Source organism: Hyla sarda, chromosome 8 (genome assembly GCF_029499605.1).
Source record: "Hyla sarda isolate aHylSar1 chromosome 8, aHylSar1.hap1, whole genome shotgun sequence".
NCBI classification, from domain to species: domain Eukaryota; kingdom Metazoa; phylum Chordata; class Amphibia; order Anura; family Hylidae; genus Hyla; species Hyla sarda.
In genome coordinates, this window is record NC_079196.1 from 114,153,537 (window position 1) to 114,171,563 (window position 18,027).

General features: G+C 43.4%; 11 pseudogenes; all 11 read right to left on the reverse strand.

Annotated features, from left to right (window-relative positions):
- Positions 1 to 190: 190 nt before the first annotated feature.
- LOC130288297 (U2 spliceosomal RNA) lies at positions 191 to 456 on the reverse strand (annotated as a pseudogene).
- A 1,467-nt stretch (positions 457 to 1,923) lies between these two features.
- On the reverse strand, positions 1,924 to 2,187 carry LOC130286411 (U2 spliceosomal RNA; annotated as a pseudogene).
- Positions 2,188 to 3,643: 1,456 nt separating this feature from the next.
- LOC130289768 (U2 spliceosomal RNA) lies at positions 3,644 to 3,908 on the reverse strand (annotated as a pseudogene).
- A 1,464-nt stretch (positions 3,909 to 5,372) lies between these two features.
- LOC130288298 (U2 spliceosomal RNA) lies at positions 5,373 to 5,638 on the reverse strand (annotated as a pseudogene).
- Positions 5,639 to 7,100: 1,462 nt separating this feature from the next.
- On the reverse strand, positions 7,101 to 7,366 carry LOC130288299 (U2 spliceosomal RNA; annotated as a pseudogene).
- Positions 7,367 to 8,828: 1,462 nt separating this feature from the next.
- LOC130286413 (U2 spliceosomal RNA) lies at positions 8,829 to 9,092 on the reverse strand (annotated as a pseudogene).
- A 1,466-nt stretch (positions 9,093 to 10,558) lies between these two features.
- LOC130286414 (U2 spliceosomal RNA) lies at positions 10,559 to 10,822 on the reverse strand (annotated as a pseudogene).
- Positions 10,823 to 12,302: 1,480 nt separating this feature from the next.
- Positions 12,303 to 12,566, reverse strand: LOC130286415 (U2 spliceosomal RNA; annotated as a pseudogene).
- A 1,425-nt stretch (positions 12,567 to 13,991) lies between these two features.
- LOC130286416 (U2 spliceosomal RNA) lies at positions 13,992 to 14,255 on the reverse strand (annotated as a pseudogene).
- A 1,436-nt stretch (positions 14,256 to 15,691) lies between these two features.
- Positions 15,692 to 15,955, reverse strand: LOC130286417 (U2 spliceosomal RNA; annotated as a pseudogene).
- Positions 15,956 to 17,427: 1,472 nt separating this feature from the next.
- Positions 17,428 to 17,691, reverse strand: LOC130286418 (U2 spliceosomal RNA; annotated as a pseudogene).
- Positions 17,692 to 18,027: the final 336 nt, after the last annotated feature.

The following is an 18,027-nucleotide window of genomic DNA, read 5'->3' on the forward strand; positions in this document are numbered from 1 at the left end:
GATTATTATTATTTAGTTTTATTTTATTTTTTTACACCAATCAGTGTGCAAACATGGTCATTAAAACGCTAAATGAATAGACGTTCATAAACCAGTCAGTGCAACTCATCATTTTGGTCTCCAATTCTCAAACTCAAATTCTCACCCACGGAGGATTAAATGAGAATCTTTCTTGTTTAACACTGGAATGGGGTGGTGCACTGTTCACTACCCGAAGATACTGCCACATCGGGTCAATGCATAGGGCGACAGAAGCAAGCTTCCAAATCAGCTCCCTTTCTCAAAAATCCATTTAATTTATGGTCCCCAGATAGGGAACGTATGTATCAGTATGTGCTCACAAGTCACCCAAGTGCAAGTATTCACACAAAAAAAAAAACGTGCCTCAGGATGCGATCTGTCGCAAGATCCTTTCTTTTTTTACACTTGATCTAAGCCAAAAGGCCTAGAGGGGATAACCGGGAAAGGGGTGGACCCAACCATGTCCCCTTCATGAGCACTCACATTACTCATAGGAATGGAAGGAAGGCTGGCAGCCAACCAGCCTCCCATACACTTTCTGGGTGGGTGGCAGTCAGCCACCCATACATACATACAGCACAGGCTAAACCCACATCATCACTTAAAAAAAGGACAGGCGACCATTGCACTCTGATGGAGCATTTAGCAATGCAATCCATAGCCTGGCTTTTGCCTGAACCCCCATCACTCCTCCTCTTGCATATAAGACAATATTTCAGATCTGCATATGAAAACAACACGCCTACCTTTGTTGCACATAGCTGCCTGCCTGTCTCTAGTTACCCCACTGGCTGTAGCTGCGTCCCTTCCGACATGGAATAACACCAACTGTAACGATAAACTGAAAATTAACAGTATAAACCTGCATCATTTTGGACTCTGGTATTTGCTGAATCCGGGTGACCTGACAATCGATGGTGGTGCCGCTGGTGATTCTGGCCTTCTTGGAATCTGTTGGGCCTATGCGTTAGCTCACACATCACTTGGGTATCCATGGTAACTACCACAACATGGTCATCTGCAGTTTACATCTAGCCCGTGGCATTGAATGGCATTTTAAAAGTGCAAAGGGTCCTGGTGCAATAATCCTCCCATGAGGATCAGCCTCAACGGCTTTGTAGATTGCACTCATGTCAGCAACTCCATATACATTTTTTTTTCTTCATGCTTCTTTCTTCATCCTTTTTTCTTTCTGTCATTCAGACTTTCATTCATTCGATCTCTCTCACTCACTTGCTTTAACTCATTTGTTCTCACTCACTCACTCACTCACTCACTCAATCACTCACTCACTCATTCACTCTCACTCACTCTCACTCTCTCACTCACTCGCTCACTAAGTCAGTCTCTCTCTCTCTCTTTTTCTTTTTATATATATTTTTTTCCGTCTTCTTCTTCTTCTTCTTCTTCAGACCCTGTCATAGCACTAATGCCTTTCCAATACCACCAGCAGATGGAGACACTCCATTGCAACATTGGTTGTGAGCAGCAGTTTCTAAAAACAAATGCCTCATGGCGGATTTCCCATCCATCAATGGATGGTAAATTTTGTTTTTATCATTCACTGACCACAGAAACCAATGCATGGTCAAGCAACAGCAATGACACACCCTTGTGTATAGGCATGAGACCCTCATGTCATTTAACAGGATTCAGCACCACCCACAAGACAGCTACCTGTCATGTCATGTCAAACCTGCACAGGTGTGCTAGATTATTATTATTTAGTTTTATTTTATTTTTTTACACCAATCAGTGTGCAAACATGGTCATTAAAACGCTAAATGAATAGACGTTCATAAACCAGTCAGTGCAACTCATCATTTTGGTCTCCAATTCTCAAACTCAAATTCTCACCCACGGAGGATTAAATGAGAATCTTTCTTGTTTAACACTGGAATGGGGTGGTGCACTGTTCACTACCCGAAGATACTGCCACATCGGGTCAATGCATAGGGCGACAGAAGCAAGCTTCCAAATCAGCTCCCTTTCTCAAAAATCCATTTAATTTATGGTCCCCAGATAGGGAACGTATGTATCAGTATGTGCTCACAAGTCACCCAAGTGCAAGTATTCACACAAAAAAAAACGTGCCTCAGGATGCGATCTGTCGCAAGATCCTTTCTTTTTTTACACTTGATCTAAGCCAAAAGGCCTAGAGGGGATAACCGGGAAAGGGGTGGACCCAACCATGTCCCCTTCATGAGCACTCACATTACTCATAGGAATGGAAGGAAGGCTGGCAGCCAACCAGCCTCCCATACACTTTCTGGGTGGGTGGCAGTCAGCCACCCATACATACATACAGCACAGGCTAAACCCACATCATCACTTAAAAAAAGGACAGGCGACCATTGCACTCTGATGGAGCATTTAGCAATGCAATCCATAGCCTGGCTTTTGCCTGAACCCCCATCACTCCTCCTCTTGCATATAAGACAATATTTCAGATCTGCATATGAAAACAACACGCCTACCTTTGTTGCACATAGCTGCCTGCCTGTCTCTAGTTACCCCACTGGCTGTAGCTGCGTCCCTTCCGACATGGAATAACACCAACTGTAACGATAAACTGAAAATTAACAGTATAAACCTGCATCATTTTGGACTCTGGTATTTGCTGAATCCGGGTGACCTGACAATCGATGGTGGTGCCGCTGGTGATTCTGGCCTTCTTGGAATCTGTTGGGCCTATGTGTTAGCTCACACATCACTTGGGTATCCATGGTAACTACCACAACATGGTCATCTGCAGTTTACATCTAGCCCGTGGCATTGAATGGCATTTTAAAAGTGCTAAGGGTCCTGGTGCAATAATCCTCCCATGAGGATCAGCCTCAACGGCTTTGTAGATTGCACTCATGTCAGCAACTCCATATACATTTTTTTTTCTTCATGCTTCTTTCTTCATTCTTTTTTCTTTCTGTCATTCAGACTTTCATTCATTCGATCTCTCTCACTCACTTGCTTTAACTCATTTGTTCTCACTCACTCACTCACTCAATCACTCACTCACTCATTCACTCTCACTCACTCTCACTCTCTCACTCACTCGCTCACTAAGTCAGTCTCTCTCTCTCTCTTTTTCTTTTTATATATATTTTTTTCCGTCTTCTTCTTCTTCTTCTTCAGACCCTGTCATAGCACTAATGCCTTTCCAATACCACCAGCAGATGGAGACACTCCATTGCAACATTGGTTGTGAGCAGCAGTTTCTAAAAACAAATGCCTCATGGCGGATTTCCCATCCATCAATGGATGGTAAATTTTGTTTTTATCATTCACTGACCACAGAAACCAATGCATGGTCAAGCAACAGCAATGACACACCCTTGTGTATAGGCATGAGACCCTCATGTCATTTAACAGGATTCAGCACCACCCACAAGACAGCTACCTGTCATTTCATGTCAAACCTGCACAGGTGTGCTAGATTATTATTATTTAGTTTTATTTTATTTTTTTACACCAATCAGTGTGCAAACATGGTCATTAAAATGCTAAATGAATAGACGTTCATAAACCAGTCAGTGCAACTCATCATTTTGGTCTCCAATTCTCAAACTCAAATTCTCACCCACGGAGGATTAAATGAGAATCTTTCTTGTTTAACACTGGAATGGGGTGGTGCACTGTTCACTACCCGAAGATACTGCCACATTGGGTCAATGCATAGGGCGACAGAAGCAAGCTTCCAAATCAGCTCCCTTTCTCAAAAATCCATTTAATTTATGGTCCCCAGATAGGGAACGTATGTATCAGTATGTGCTCACAAGTCACCCAAGTGCAAGTATTCACACAAAAAAAAAACGTGCCTCAGGATGCGATCTGTCGCAAGATCCTTTCTTTTTTTACACTTGATCTAAGCCAAAAGGCCTAGAGGGGATAACCGGGAAAGGGGTGGACCCAACCATGTCCCCTTCATGAGCACTCACATTACTCATAGGAATGGAAGGAAGGCTGGCAGCCAACCAGCCTCCCATACACTTTCTGGGTGGGTGGCAGTCAGCCACCCATACATACATACAGCACAGGCTAAACCCACATCATCACTTAAAAAAAGGACAGGCGACCATTGCACTCTGATGGAGCATTTAGCAATGCAATCCATAGCCTGGCTTTTGCCTGAACCCCCATCACTCCTCCTCTTGCATATAAGACAATATTTCAGATCTGCATATGAAAACAACACGCCTACCTTTGTTGCACATAGCTGCCTGCCTGTCTCTAGTTACCCCACTGGCTGTAACTGCGTCCCTTCCGACATGGAATAACACCAACTGTAACGATAAACTGAAAATTAACAGTATAAACCTGCATCATTTTGGACTCTGGTATTTGCTGAATCCGGGTGACCTGACAATCGATGGTGGTGCCGCTGGTGATTCTGGCCTTCTTGGAATCTGTTGGGCCTATGTGTTAGCTCACACATCACTTGGGTATCCATGGTAACTACCACAACATGGTCATCTGCAGTTTACATCTAGCCCGTGGCATTGAATGGCATTTTAAAAGTGCTAAGGGTCCTGGTGCAATAATCCTCCCATGAGGATCAGCCTCAACGGCTTTGTAGATTGCACTCATGTCAGCAACTCCATATACATTTTTTTTTCTTCATGCTTCTTTCTTCATCCTTTTTTCTTTCTGTCATTCAGACTTTCATTCATTCGATCTCTCTCACTCACTTGCTTTAACTCATTTGTTCTCACTCACTCACTCACTCACTCAATCACTCACTCACTCATTCACTCTCACTCACTCTCACTCTCTCACTCACTCGCTCACTAAGTCAGTCTCTCTCTCTCTCTCTCTTTTTCTTTTTATATATATTTTTTTCCGTCTTCTTCTTCTTCTTCTTCAGACCCTGTCATAGCACTAATGCCTTTCCAATACCACCAGCAGATGGAGACACTCCATTGCAACATTGGTTGTGAGCAGCAGTTTCTAAAAACAAATGCCTCATGGCGGATTTCCCATCCATCAATGGATGGTAAATTTTGTTTTTATCATTCACTGACCACAGAAACCAATGCATGGTCAAGCAACAGCAATGACACACCCTTGTGTATAGGCATGAGACCCTCATGTCATTTAACAGGATTCAGCACCACCCACAAGACAGCTACCTGTCATGTCATGTCAAACCTGCACAGGTGTGCTAGATTATTATTATTTAGTTTTATTTTATTTTTTTACACCAATCAGTGTGCAAACATGGTCATTAAAACGCTAAATGAATAGACGTTCATAAACCAGTCAGTGCAACTCATCATTTTGGTCTCCAATTCTCAAACTCAAATTCTCACCCACGGAGGATTAAATGAGAATCTTTCTTGTTTAACACTGGAATGGGGTGGTGCACTGTTCACTACCCGAAGATACTGCCACATCGGGTCAATGCATAGGGCGACAGAAGCAAGCTTCCAAATCAGCTCCCTTTCTCAAAAATCCATTTAATTTATGGTCCCCAGATAGGGAACGTATGTATCAGTATGTGCTCACAAGTCACCCAAGTGCAAGTATTCACACAAAAAAAAAAACGTGCCTCAGGATGCGATCTGTCGCAAGATCCTTTCTTTTTTTACACTTGATCTAAGCCAAAAGGCCTAGAGGGGATAACCGGGAAAGGGGTGGACCCAACCATGTCCCCTTCATGAGCACTCACATTACTCATAGGAATGGAAGGAAGGCTGGCAGCCAACCAGCCTCCCATACACTTTCTGGGTGGGTGGCAGTCAGCCACCCATACATACATACAGCACAGGCTAAACCCACATCATCACTTAAAAAAAGGACAGGCGACCATTGCACTCTGATGGAGCATTTAGCAATGCAATCCATAGCCTGGCTTTTGCCTGAACCCCCATCACTCCTCCTCTTGCATATAAGACAATATTTCAGATCTGCATATGAAAACAACACGCCTACCTTTGTTGCACATAGCTGCCTGCCTGTCTCTAGTTACCCCACTGGCTGTAGCTGCGTCCCTTCCGACATGGAATAACACCAACTGTAACGATAAACTGAAAATTAACAGTATAAACCTGCATCATTTTGGACTCTGGTATTTGCTGAATCCGGGTGACCTGACAATCGATGGTGGTGCCGCTGGTGATTCTGGCCTTCTTGGAATCTGTTGGGCCTATGTGTTAGCTCACACATCACTTGGGTATCCATGGTAACTACCACAACATGGTCATCTGCAGTTTACATCTAGCCCGTGGCATTGAATGGCATTTTAAAAGTGCTAAGGGTCCTGGTGCAATAATCCTCCCATGAGGATCAGCCTCAACGGCTTTGTAGATTGCACTCATGTCAGCAACTCCATATACATTTTTTTTTCTTCATGCTTCTTTCTTCATCCTTTTTTCTTTCTGTCATTCAGACTTTCATTCATTCGATCTCTCTCACTCACTTGCTTTAACTCATTTGTTCTCACTCACTCACTCACTCAATCACTCACTCACTCATTCACTCTCACTCACTCTCACTCTCTCACTCACTCGCTCACTAAGTCAGTCTCTCTCTCTCTCTCTCTCTTTTTCTTTTTATATATATTTTTTTCCGTCTTCTTCTTCTTCTTCTTCAGACCCTGTCATAGCACTAATGCCTTTCCAATACCACCAGCAGATGGAGACACTCCATTGCAACATTGGTTGTGAGCAGCAGTTTCTAAAAACAAATGCCTCATGGCGGATTTCCCATCCATCAATGGATGGTAAATTTTGTTTTTATCATTCACTGACCACAGAAACCAATGCATGGTCAAGCAACAGCAATGACACACCCTTGTGTATAGGCATGAGACCCTCATGTCATTTAACAGGATTCAGCACCACCCACAAGACAGCTACCTGTCATGTCATGTCAAACCTGCACAGGTGTGCTAGATTATTATTATTTAGTTTTATTTTATTTTTTTACACCAATCAGTGTGCAAACATGGTCATTAAAACGCTAAATGAATAGACGTTCATAAACCAGTCAGTGCAACTCATCATTTTGGTCTCCAATTCTCAAACTCAAATTCTCACCCACGGAGGATTAAATGAGAATCTTTCTTGTTTAACACTGGAATGGGGTGGTGCACTGTTCACTACCCGAAGATACTGCCACATCGGGTCAATGCATAGGGCGACAGAAGCAAGCTTCCAAATCAGCTCCCTTTCTCAAAAATCCATTTAATTTATGGTCCCCAGATAGGGAACGTATGTATCAGTATGTGCTCACAAGTCACCCAAGTGCAAGTATTCACACAAAAAAAAAAACGTGCCTCAGGATGCGATCTGTCGCAAGATCCTTTCTTTTTTTACACTTGATCTAAGCCAAAAGGCCTAGAGGGGATAACCGGGAAAGGGGTGGACCCAACCATGTCCCCTTCATGAGCACTCACATTACTCATAGGAATGGAAGGAAGGCTGGCAGCCAACCAGCCTCCCATACACTTTCTGGGTGGGTGGCAGTCAGCCACCCATACATACATACAGCACAGGCTAAACCCACATCATCACTTAAAAAAAGGACAGGCGACCATTGCACTCTGATGGAGCATTTAGCAATGCAATCCATAGCCTGGCTTTTGCCTGAACCCCCATCACTCCTCCTCTTGCATATAAGACAATATTTCAGATCTGCATATGAAAACAACACGCCTACCTTTGTTGCACATAGCTGCCTGCCTGTCTCTAGTTACCCCACTGGCTGTAGCTGCGTCCCTTCCGACATGGAATAACACCAACTGTAACGATAAACTGAAAATTAACAGTATAAACCTGCATCATTTTGGACTCTGGTATTTGCTGAATCCGGGTGACCTGACAATCGATGGTGGTGCCGCTGGTGATTCTGGCCTTCTTGGAATCTGTTGGGCCTATGTGTTAGCTCACACAACACTTGGGTATCCATGGTAACTACCACAACATGGTCATCTGCATTTTACATCTAGCCCGTGGCATTGAATGGCATTTTAAAAGTGCTAAGGGTCCTGGTGCAATAATCCTCCCATGAGGATCAGCCTCAACGGCTTTGTAGATTGCACTCATGTCAGCAACTCCATATACATTTTTTTTTCTTCATGCTTCTTTCTTCATCCTTTTTTCTTTCTGTCATTCAGACTTTCATTCATTCGATCTCTCTCACTCACTTGCTTTAACTCATTTGTTCTCACTCACTCACTCACTCACTCAATCACTCACTCACTCATTCACTCTCACTCACTCTCACTCTCTCACTCACTCGCTCACTAAGTCAGTCTCTCTCTCTCTCTCTTTTTCTTTTTATATATATTTTTTTCCGTCTTCTTCTTCTTCTTCTTCAGACCCTGTCATAGCACTAATGCCTTTCCAATACCACCAGCAGATGGAGACACTCCATTGCAACATTGGTTGTGAGCAGCAGTTTTTAAAAACAAATGCCTCATGGCGGATTTCCCATCCATCAATGGATGGTAAATTTTGTTTTTATCATTCACTGACCACAGAAACCAATGCATGGTCAAGCAACAGCAATGACACACCCTTGTGTATAGGCATGAGACCCTCATGTCATTTAACAGGATTCAGCACCACCCACAAGACAGCTACCTGTCATGTCATGTCAAACCTGCACAGGTGTGCTAGATTATTATTATTTAGTTTTATTTTATTTTTTTACACCAATCAGTGTGCAAACATGGTCATTAAAACGCTAAATGAATAGACGTTCATAAACCAGTCAGTGCAACTCATCATTTTGGTCTCCAATTCTCAAACTCAAATTCTCACCCACGGAGGATTAAATGAGAATCTTTCTTGTTTAACACTGGAATGGGGTGGTGCACTGTTCACTACCCGAAGATACTGCCACATCGGGTCAATGCATAGGGCGACAGAAGCAAGCTTCCAAATCAGCTCCCTTTCTCAAAAATCCATTTAATTTATGGTCCCCAGATAGGGAACGTATGTATCAGTATGTGCTCACAAGTCACCCAAGTGCAAGTATTCACACAAAAAAAAACGTGCCTCAGGATGCGATCTGTCGCAAGATCCTTTCTTTTTTTACACTTGATCTAAGCCAAAAGGCCTAGAGGGGATAACCGGGAAAGGGGTGGACCCAACCATGTCCCCTTCATGAGCACTCACATTACTCATAGGAATGGAAGGAAGGCTGGCAGCCAACCAGCCTCCCATACACTTTCTGGGTGGGTGGCAGTCAGCCACCCATACATACATACAGCACAGGCTAAACCCACATCATCACTTAAAAAAAGGACAGGCGACCATTGCACTCTGATGGAGCATTTAGCAATGCAATCCATAGCCTGGCTTTTGCCTGAACCCCCATCACTCCTCCTCTTGCATATAAGACAATATTTCAGATCTGCATATGAAAACAACACGCCTACCTTTGTTGCACATAGCTGCCTGCCTGTCTCTAGTTACCCCACTGGCTGTAGCTGCGTCCCTTCCGACATGGAATAACACCAACTGTAACGATAAACTGAAAATTAACAGTATAAACCTGCATCATTTTGGACTCTGGTATTTGCTGAATCCGGGTGACCTGACAATCGATGGTGGTGCCGCTGGTGATTCTGGCCTTCTTGGAATCTGTTGGGCCTATGTGTTAGCTCACACAACACTTGGGTATCCATGGTAACTACCACAACATGGTCATCTGCAGTTTACATCTAGCCCGTGGCATTGAATGGCATTTTAAAAGTGCTAAGGGTCCTGGTGCAATAATCCTCCCATGAGGATCAGCCTCAACGGCTTTGTAGATTGCACTCATGTCAGCAACTCCATATACATTTTTTTTTCTTCATGCTTCTTTCTTCATCCTTTTTTCTTTCTGTCATTCAGACTTTCATTCATTCGATCTCTCTCACTCACTTGCTTTAACTCATTTGTTCTCACTCACTCACTCACTCACTCAATCACTCACTCACTCACTCATTCACTCTCACTCACTCTCACTCTCTCACTCACTCGCTCACTAAGTCAGTCTCTCTCTCTCTCTCTTTTTCTTTTTATATATATTTTTTTCCGTCTTCTTCTTCTTCTTCTTCAGACCCTGTCATAGCACTAATGCCTTTCCAATACCACCAGCAGATGGAGACACTCCATTGCAACATTGGTTGTGAGCAGCAGTTTCTAAAAACAAATGCCTCATGGCAGATTTCCCATCCATCAATGGATGGTAAATTTTGTTTTTATCATTCACTGACCACAGAAACCAATGCATGGTCAAGCAACAGCAATGACACACCCTTGTGTATAGGCATGAGACCCTCATGTCATTTAACAGGATTCAGCACCACCCACAAGACAGCTACCCGTCATGTCATGTCAAACCTGCACAGGTGTGCTAGATTATTATTATTTAGTTTTATTTTATTTTTTTACACCAATCAGTGTGCAAACATGGTCATTAAAACGCTAAATGAATAGACGTTCATAAACCAGTCAGTGCAACTCATCATTTTGGTCTCCAATTCTCAAACTCAAATTCTCACCCACGGAGGATTAAATGAGAATCTTTCTTGTTTAACACTGGAATGGGGTGGTGCACTGTTCACTACCCGAAGATACTGCCACATCGGGTCAATGCATAGGGCGACAGAAGCAAGCTTCCAAATCAGCTCCCTTTCTCAAAAATCCATTTAATTTATGGTCCCCAGATAGGGAACGTATGTATCAGTATGTGCTCACAAGTCACCCAAGTGCAAGTATTCACACAAAAAAAAACGTGCCTCAGGATGCGATCTGTCGCAAGATCCTTTCTTTTTTTACACTTGATCTAAGCCAAAAGGCCTAGAGGGGATAACCGGGAAAGGGGTGGACCCAACCATGTCCCCTTCATGAGCACTCACATTACTCATAGGAATGGAAGGAAGGCTGGCAGCCAACCAGCCTCCCATACACTTTCTGGGTGGGTGGCAGTCAGCCACCCATACATACATACAGCACAGGCTAAACCCACATCATCACTTAAAAAAAGGACAGGCGACCATTGCACTCTGATGGAGCATTTAGCAATGCAATCCATAGCCTGGCTTTTGCCTGAACCCCCATCACTCCTCCTCTTGCATATAAGACAATATTTCAGATCTGCATATGAAAACAACACGCCTACCTTTGTTGCACATAGCTGCCTGCCTGTCTCTAGTTACCCCACTGGCTGTAGCTGCGTCCCTTCCGACATGGAATAACACCAACTGTAACGATAAACTGAAAATTAACAGTATAAACCTGCATCATTTTGGACTCTGGTATTTGCTGAATCCGGGTGACCTGACAATCGATGGTGGTGCCGCTGGTGATTCTGGCCTTCTTGGAATCTGTTGGGCCTTTGTGTTAGCTCACACATCACTTGGGTATCCATGGTAACTACCACAACATGGTCATCTGCAGTTTACATCTAGCCCGTGGCATTGAATGGCATTTTAAAAGTGCTAAGGGTCCTGGTGCAATAATCCTCCCATGAGGATCAGCCTCAACGGCTTTGTAGATTGCACTCATGTCAGCAACTCCATATACATTATTTTTTCTTCTTGCTTCTTTCTTCATCCTTTTTTCTTTCTGTCATTCAGACTTTCATTCATTCGATCTCTCTCACTCACTTGCTTTAACTCATTTGTTCTCACTCACTCACTCACTCACTCAATCACTCACTCACTCATTCACTCTCACTCACTCTCACTCTCGCACTCACTCGCTCACTAAGTCAGTCTCTCTCTCTCTCTCTTTTTCTTTTTATATATATTTTTTTCCGTCTTCTTCTTCTTCTTCTTCTTCTTCTTCTTCTTCTTCAGACCCTGTCATAGCACTAATGCCTTTCCAATACCACCAGCAGATGGAGACACTCCATTGCAACATTGGTTGTGAGCAGCAGTTTCTAAAAACAAATGCCTCATGGCGGATTTCCCATCCATCAATGGATGGTAAATTTTGTTTTTATCATTCACTGACCACAGAAACCAATGCATGGTCAAGCAACAGCAATGACACACCCTTGTGTATAGGCATGAGACCCTCATGTCATTTAACAGGATTCAGCACCACCCACAAGACAGCTACCTGTCATGTCATGTCAAACTTGCACAGGTGTGCTAGATTATTATTATTTAGTTTTATTTTATTTTTTTACACCAATCAGTGTGCAAACATGGTCATTAAAACGCTAAATGAATAGACGTTCATAAACCAGTCAGTGCAACTCATCATTTTGGTCTCCAATTCTCAAACTCAAATTCTCACCCACGGAGGATTAAATGAGAATCTTTCTTGTTTAACACTGGAATGGGGTGGTGCACTGTTCACTACCCGAAGATACTGCCACATCGGGTCAATGCATAGGGCGACAGAAGCAAGCTTCCAAATCAGCTCCCTTTCTCAAAAATCCATTTAATTTATGGTCCCCAGATAGGGAACGTATGTATCAGTATGTGCTCACAAGTCACCCAAGTGCAAGTATTCACACAAAAAAAAACGTGCCTCAGGATGCGATCTGTCGCAAGATCCTTTCTTTTTTTACACTTGATCTAAGCCAAAAGGCCTAGAGGGGATAACCGGGAAAGGGGTGGACCCAACCATGTCCCCTTCATGAGCACTCACATTACTCATAGGAATGGAAGGAAGGCTGGCAGCCAACCAGCCTCCCATACACTTTCTGGGTGGGTGGCAGTCAGCCACCCATACATACATACAGCACAGGCTAAACCCACATCATCACTTAAAAAAAGGACAGGCGACCATTGCACTCTGATGGAGCATTTAGCAATGCAATCCATAGCCTGGCTTTTGCCTGAACCCCCATCACTCCTCCTCTTGCATATAAGACAATATTTCAGATCTGCATATGAAAACAACACGCCTACCTTTGTTGCACATAGCTGCCTGCCTGTCTCTAGTTACCCCACTGGCTGTAGCTGCGTCCCTTCCGACATGGAATAACACCAACTGTAACGATAAACTGAAAATTAACAGTATAAACCTGCATCATTTTGGACTCTGGTATTTGCTGAATCCGGGTGACCTGACAATCGATGGTGGTGCCGCTGGTGATTCTGGCCTTCTTGGAATCTGTTGGGCCTATGTGTTAGCTCACACATCACTTGGGTATCCATGGTAACTACCACAACATGGTCATCTGCAGTTTACATCTAGCCCGTGGCATTGAATGGCATTTTAAAAGTGCTAAGGGTCCTGGTGCAATAATCCTCCCATGAGGATCAGCCTCAACGGCTTTGTAGATTGCACTCATGTCAGCAACTCCATATACATTTTTTTTTCTTCATGCTTCTTTCTTCATCCTTTTTTCTTTCTGTCATTCAGACTTTCATTCATTCGATCTCTCTCACTCACTTGCTTTAACTCATTTGTTCTCACTCACTCATTCACTCTCACTCACTCTCACTCTCTCACTCACTCGCTCACTAAGTCAGTCTCTCTCTCTCTCTCTCTTTTTCTTTTTATATATATTTTTTTCCGTCTTCTTCTTCTTCAGACCCTGTCATAGCACTAATGCCTTTCCAATACCACCAGCAGATGGAGACACTCCATTGCAACATTGGTTGTGAGCAGCAGTTTCTAAAAACAAATGCCTCATGGCGGATTTCCCATCCATCAATGGATGGTAAATTTTGTTTTTATCATTCACTGACCACAGAAACCAATGCATGGTCAAGCAACAGCAATGACACACCCTTGTGTATAGGCATGAGACCCTCATGTCATTTAACAGGATTCAGCACCACCCACAAGACAGCTACCTGTCATGTCAAACCTGCACAGGTGTGCTAGATTATTATTATTTAGTTTTATTTTATTTTTTTACACCAATCAGTGTGCAAACATGGTCATTAAAACGCTAAATGAATAGACGTTCATAAACCAGTCAGTGCAACTCATCATTTTGGTCTCCAATTCTCAAACTCAAATTCTCACCCACGGAGGATTAAATGAGAATCTTTCTTGTTTAACACTGGAATGGGGTGGTGCACTGTTCACTACCCGAAGATACTGCCACATCGGGTCAATGCATAGGGCGACAGAAGCAAGCTTCCAAATCAGCTCCCTTTCTCAAAAATCCATTTAATTTATGGTCCCCAGATAGGGAACGTATGTATCAGTATGTGCTCACAAGTCACCCAAGTGCAAGTATTCACACAAAAAAAAACGTGCCTCAGGATGCGATCTGTCGCAAGATCCTTTCTTTTTTTACACTTGATCTAAGCCAAAAGGCCTAGAGGGGATAACCGGGAAAGGGGTGGACCCAACCATGTCCCCTTCATGAGCACTCACATTACTCATAGGAATGGAAGGAAGGCTGGCAGCCAACCAGCCTCCCATACACTTTCTGGGTGGGTGGCAGTCAGCCACCCATACATACATACAGCACAGGCTAAACCCACATCATCACTTAAAAAAAGGACAGGCGACCATTGCACTCTGATGGAGCATTTAGCAATGCAATCCATAGCCTGGCTTTTGCCTGAACCCCCATCACTCCTCCTCTTGCATATAAGACAATATTTCAGATCTGCATATGAAAACAACACGCCTACCTTTGTTGCACATAGCTGCCTGCCTGTCTCTAGTTACCCCACTGGCTGTAGCTGCGTCCCTTCCGACATGGAATAACACCAACTGTAACGATAAACTGAAAATTAACAGTATAAACCTGCATCATTTTGGACTCTGGTATTTGCTGAATCCGGGTGACCTGACAATCGATGGTGGTGCCGCTGGTGATTCTGGCCTTCTTGGAATCTGTTGGGCCTATGTGTTAGCTCACACATCACTTGGGTATCCATGGTAACTACCACAACATGGTCATCTGCAGTTTACATCTAGCCCGTGGCATTGAATGGCATTTTAAAAGTGCTAAGGGTCCTGGTGCAATAATCCTCCCATGAGGATCAGCCTCAACGGCTTTGTAGATTGCACTCATGTCAGCAACTCCATATACATTTTTTTTTCTTCATGCTTCTTTCTTCATCCTTTTTTCTTTCTGTCATTCAGACTTTCATTCATTCGATCTCTCTCACTCACTTGCTTTAACTCATTTGTTCTCACTCACTCATTCACTCTCACTCACTCTCACTCTCTCACTCACTCGCTCACTAAGTCAGTCTCTCTCTCTCTCTCTCTTTTTCTTTTTATATATATTTTTTTCCGTCTTCTTCTTCTTCTTCTTCAGACCCTGTCATAGCACTAATACCTTTCCAATACCACCAGCAGATGGAGACACTCCATTGCAACATTGGTTGTGAGCAGCAGTTTCTAAAAACAAATGCCTCATGGCGGATTTCCCATCCATCAATGGATGGTAAATTTTGTTTTTATCATTCACTGACCACAGAAACCAATGCATGGTCAAGCAACAGCAATGACACACCCTTGTGTATAGGCATGAGACCCTCATGTCATTTAACAGGATTCAGCACCACCCACAAGACAGCTACCTGTCATGTCATGTCAAACCTGCACAGGTGTGCTAGATTATTATTATTTAGTTTTATTTTATTTTTTTACACCAATCAGTGTGCAAACATGGTCATTAAAACGCTAAATGAATAGACGTTCATAAACCAGTCAGTGCAACTCATCATTTTGGTCTCCAATTCTCAAACTCAAATTCTCACCCACGGAGGATTAAATGAGAATCTTTCTTGTTTAACACTGGAATGGGGTGGTGCACTGTTCACTACCCGAAGATACTGCCACATCGGGTCAATGCATAGGGCGACAGAAGCAAGCTTCCAAATCAGCTCCCTTTCTCAAAAATCCATTTAATTTATGGTCCCCAGATAGGGAACGTATGTATCAGTATGTGCTCACAAGTCACCCAAGTGCAAGTATTCACACAAAAAAAAACGTGCCTCAGGATGCGATCTGTCGCAAGATCCTTTCTTTTTTTACACTTGATCTAAGCCAAAAGGCCTAGAGGGGATAACCGGGAAAGGGGTGGACCCAACCATGTCCCCTTCATGAGCACTCACATTACTCATAGGAATGGAAGGAAGGCTGGCAGCCAACCAGCCTCCCATACACTTTCTGGGTGGGTGGCAGTCAGCCACCCATACATACATACAGCACAGGCTAAACCCACATCATCACTTAAAAAAAGGACAGGCGACCATTGCACTCTGATGGAGCATTTAGCACTGCAATCCATAGCCTGGCTTTTGCCTGAACCCCCATCACTCCTCCTCTTGCATATAAGACAATATTTCAGATCTGCATATGAAAACAACACGCCTACCTTTGTTGCACATAGCTGCCTGCCTGTCTCTAGTTACCCCACTGGCTGTAGCTGCGTCCCTTCCGACATGGAATAACACCAACTGTAACGATAAACTGAAAATTAACAGTATAAACCTGCATCATTTTGGACTCTGGTATTTGCTGAATCCGGGTGACCTGACAATCGATGGTGGTGCCGCTGGTGATTCTGGCCTTCTTGGAATCTGTTGGGCCTATGTGTTAGCTCACACATCACTTGGGTATCCATGGTAACTACCACAACATGGTCATCTGCAGTTTACATCTAGCCCGTGGCATTGAATGGCATTTTAAAAGTGCTAAGGGTACTGGTGCAATAATCCTCCCATGAGGATCAGCCTCAACGGCTTTGTAGATTGCACTCATGTCAGCAACTCCATATACATTTTTTTTTCTTCATGCTTCTTTCTTCATCCTTTTTTCTTTCTGTCATTCAGACTTTCATTCATTCGATCTCTCTCACTCACTTGCTTTAACTCATTTGTTCTCACTCACTCACTCACTCACTCAATCACTCACTCACTCATTCACTCTCACTCACTCTCACTCTCTCACTCACTCGCTCACTAAGTCAGTCTCTCTCTCTCTCTCTCTCTTTTTCTTTTTATATATATTTTTTTCCGTCTTCTTCTTCTTCTTCTTCTTCTTCAGACCCTGTCATAGCACTAATGCCTTTCCAATACCACCAGCAGATGGAGACACTCCATTGCAACATTGGTTGTGAGCAGCAGTTTCTAAAAACAAATGCCTCATGGCGGATTTCCCATCCATCAATGGATGGTAAATTTTGTTTTTATCATTCACTGACCACAGAAACCAATGCATGGTCAAGCAACAGCAATGACACACCCTTGTGTATAGGCATGAGACCCTCATGTCATTTAACAGGATTCAGCACCACCCACAAGACAGCTACCTGTCATGTCATGTCAAACTTGCACAGGTGTGCTAGATTATTATTATTTAGTTTTATTTTATTTTTTTACACCAATCAGTGTGCAAACATGGTCATTAAAACGCTAAATGAATAGACGTTCATAAACCAGTCAGTGCAACTCATCATTTTGGTCTCCAATTCTCAAACTCAAATTCTCACCCACGGAGGATTAAATGAGAATCTTTCTTGTTTAACACTGGAATGGGGTGGTGCACTGTTCACTACCCGAAGATACTGCCACATCGGGTCAATGCATAGGGCGACAGAAGCAAGCTTCCAAATCAGCTCCCTTTCTCAAAAATCCATTTAATTTATGGTCCCCAGATAGGGAACGTATGTATCAGTATGTGCTCACAAGTCACCCAAGTGCAAGTATTCACACAAAAAAAAACGTGCCTCAGGATGCGATCTGTCGCAAGATCCTTTCTTTTTTTACACTTGATCTAAGCCAAAAGGCCTAGAGGGGATAACCGGGAAAGGGGTGGACCCAACCATGTCCCCTTCATGAGCACTCACATTACTCATAGGAATGGAAGGAAGGCTGGCAGCCAACCAGCCTCCCATACACTTTCTGGGTGGGTGGCAGTCAGCCACCCATACATACATACAGCACAGGCTAAACCCACATCATCACTTAAAAAAAGGACAGACGACCATTGCACTCTGATGGAGCATTTAGCAATGCAATCCATAGCCTGGCTTTTGCCTGAACCCCCATCACTCCTCCTCTTGCATATAAGACAATATTTCAGATCTGCATATGAAAACAACACGCCTACCTTTGTTGCACATAGCTGCCTGCCT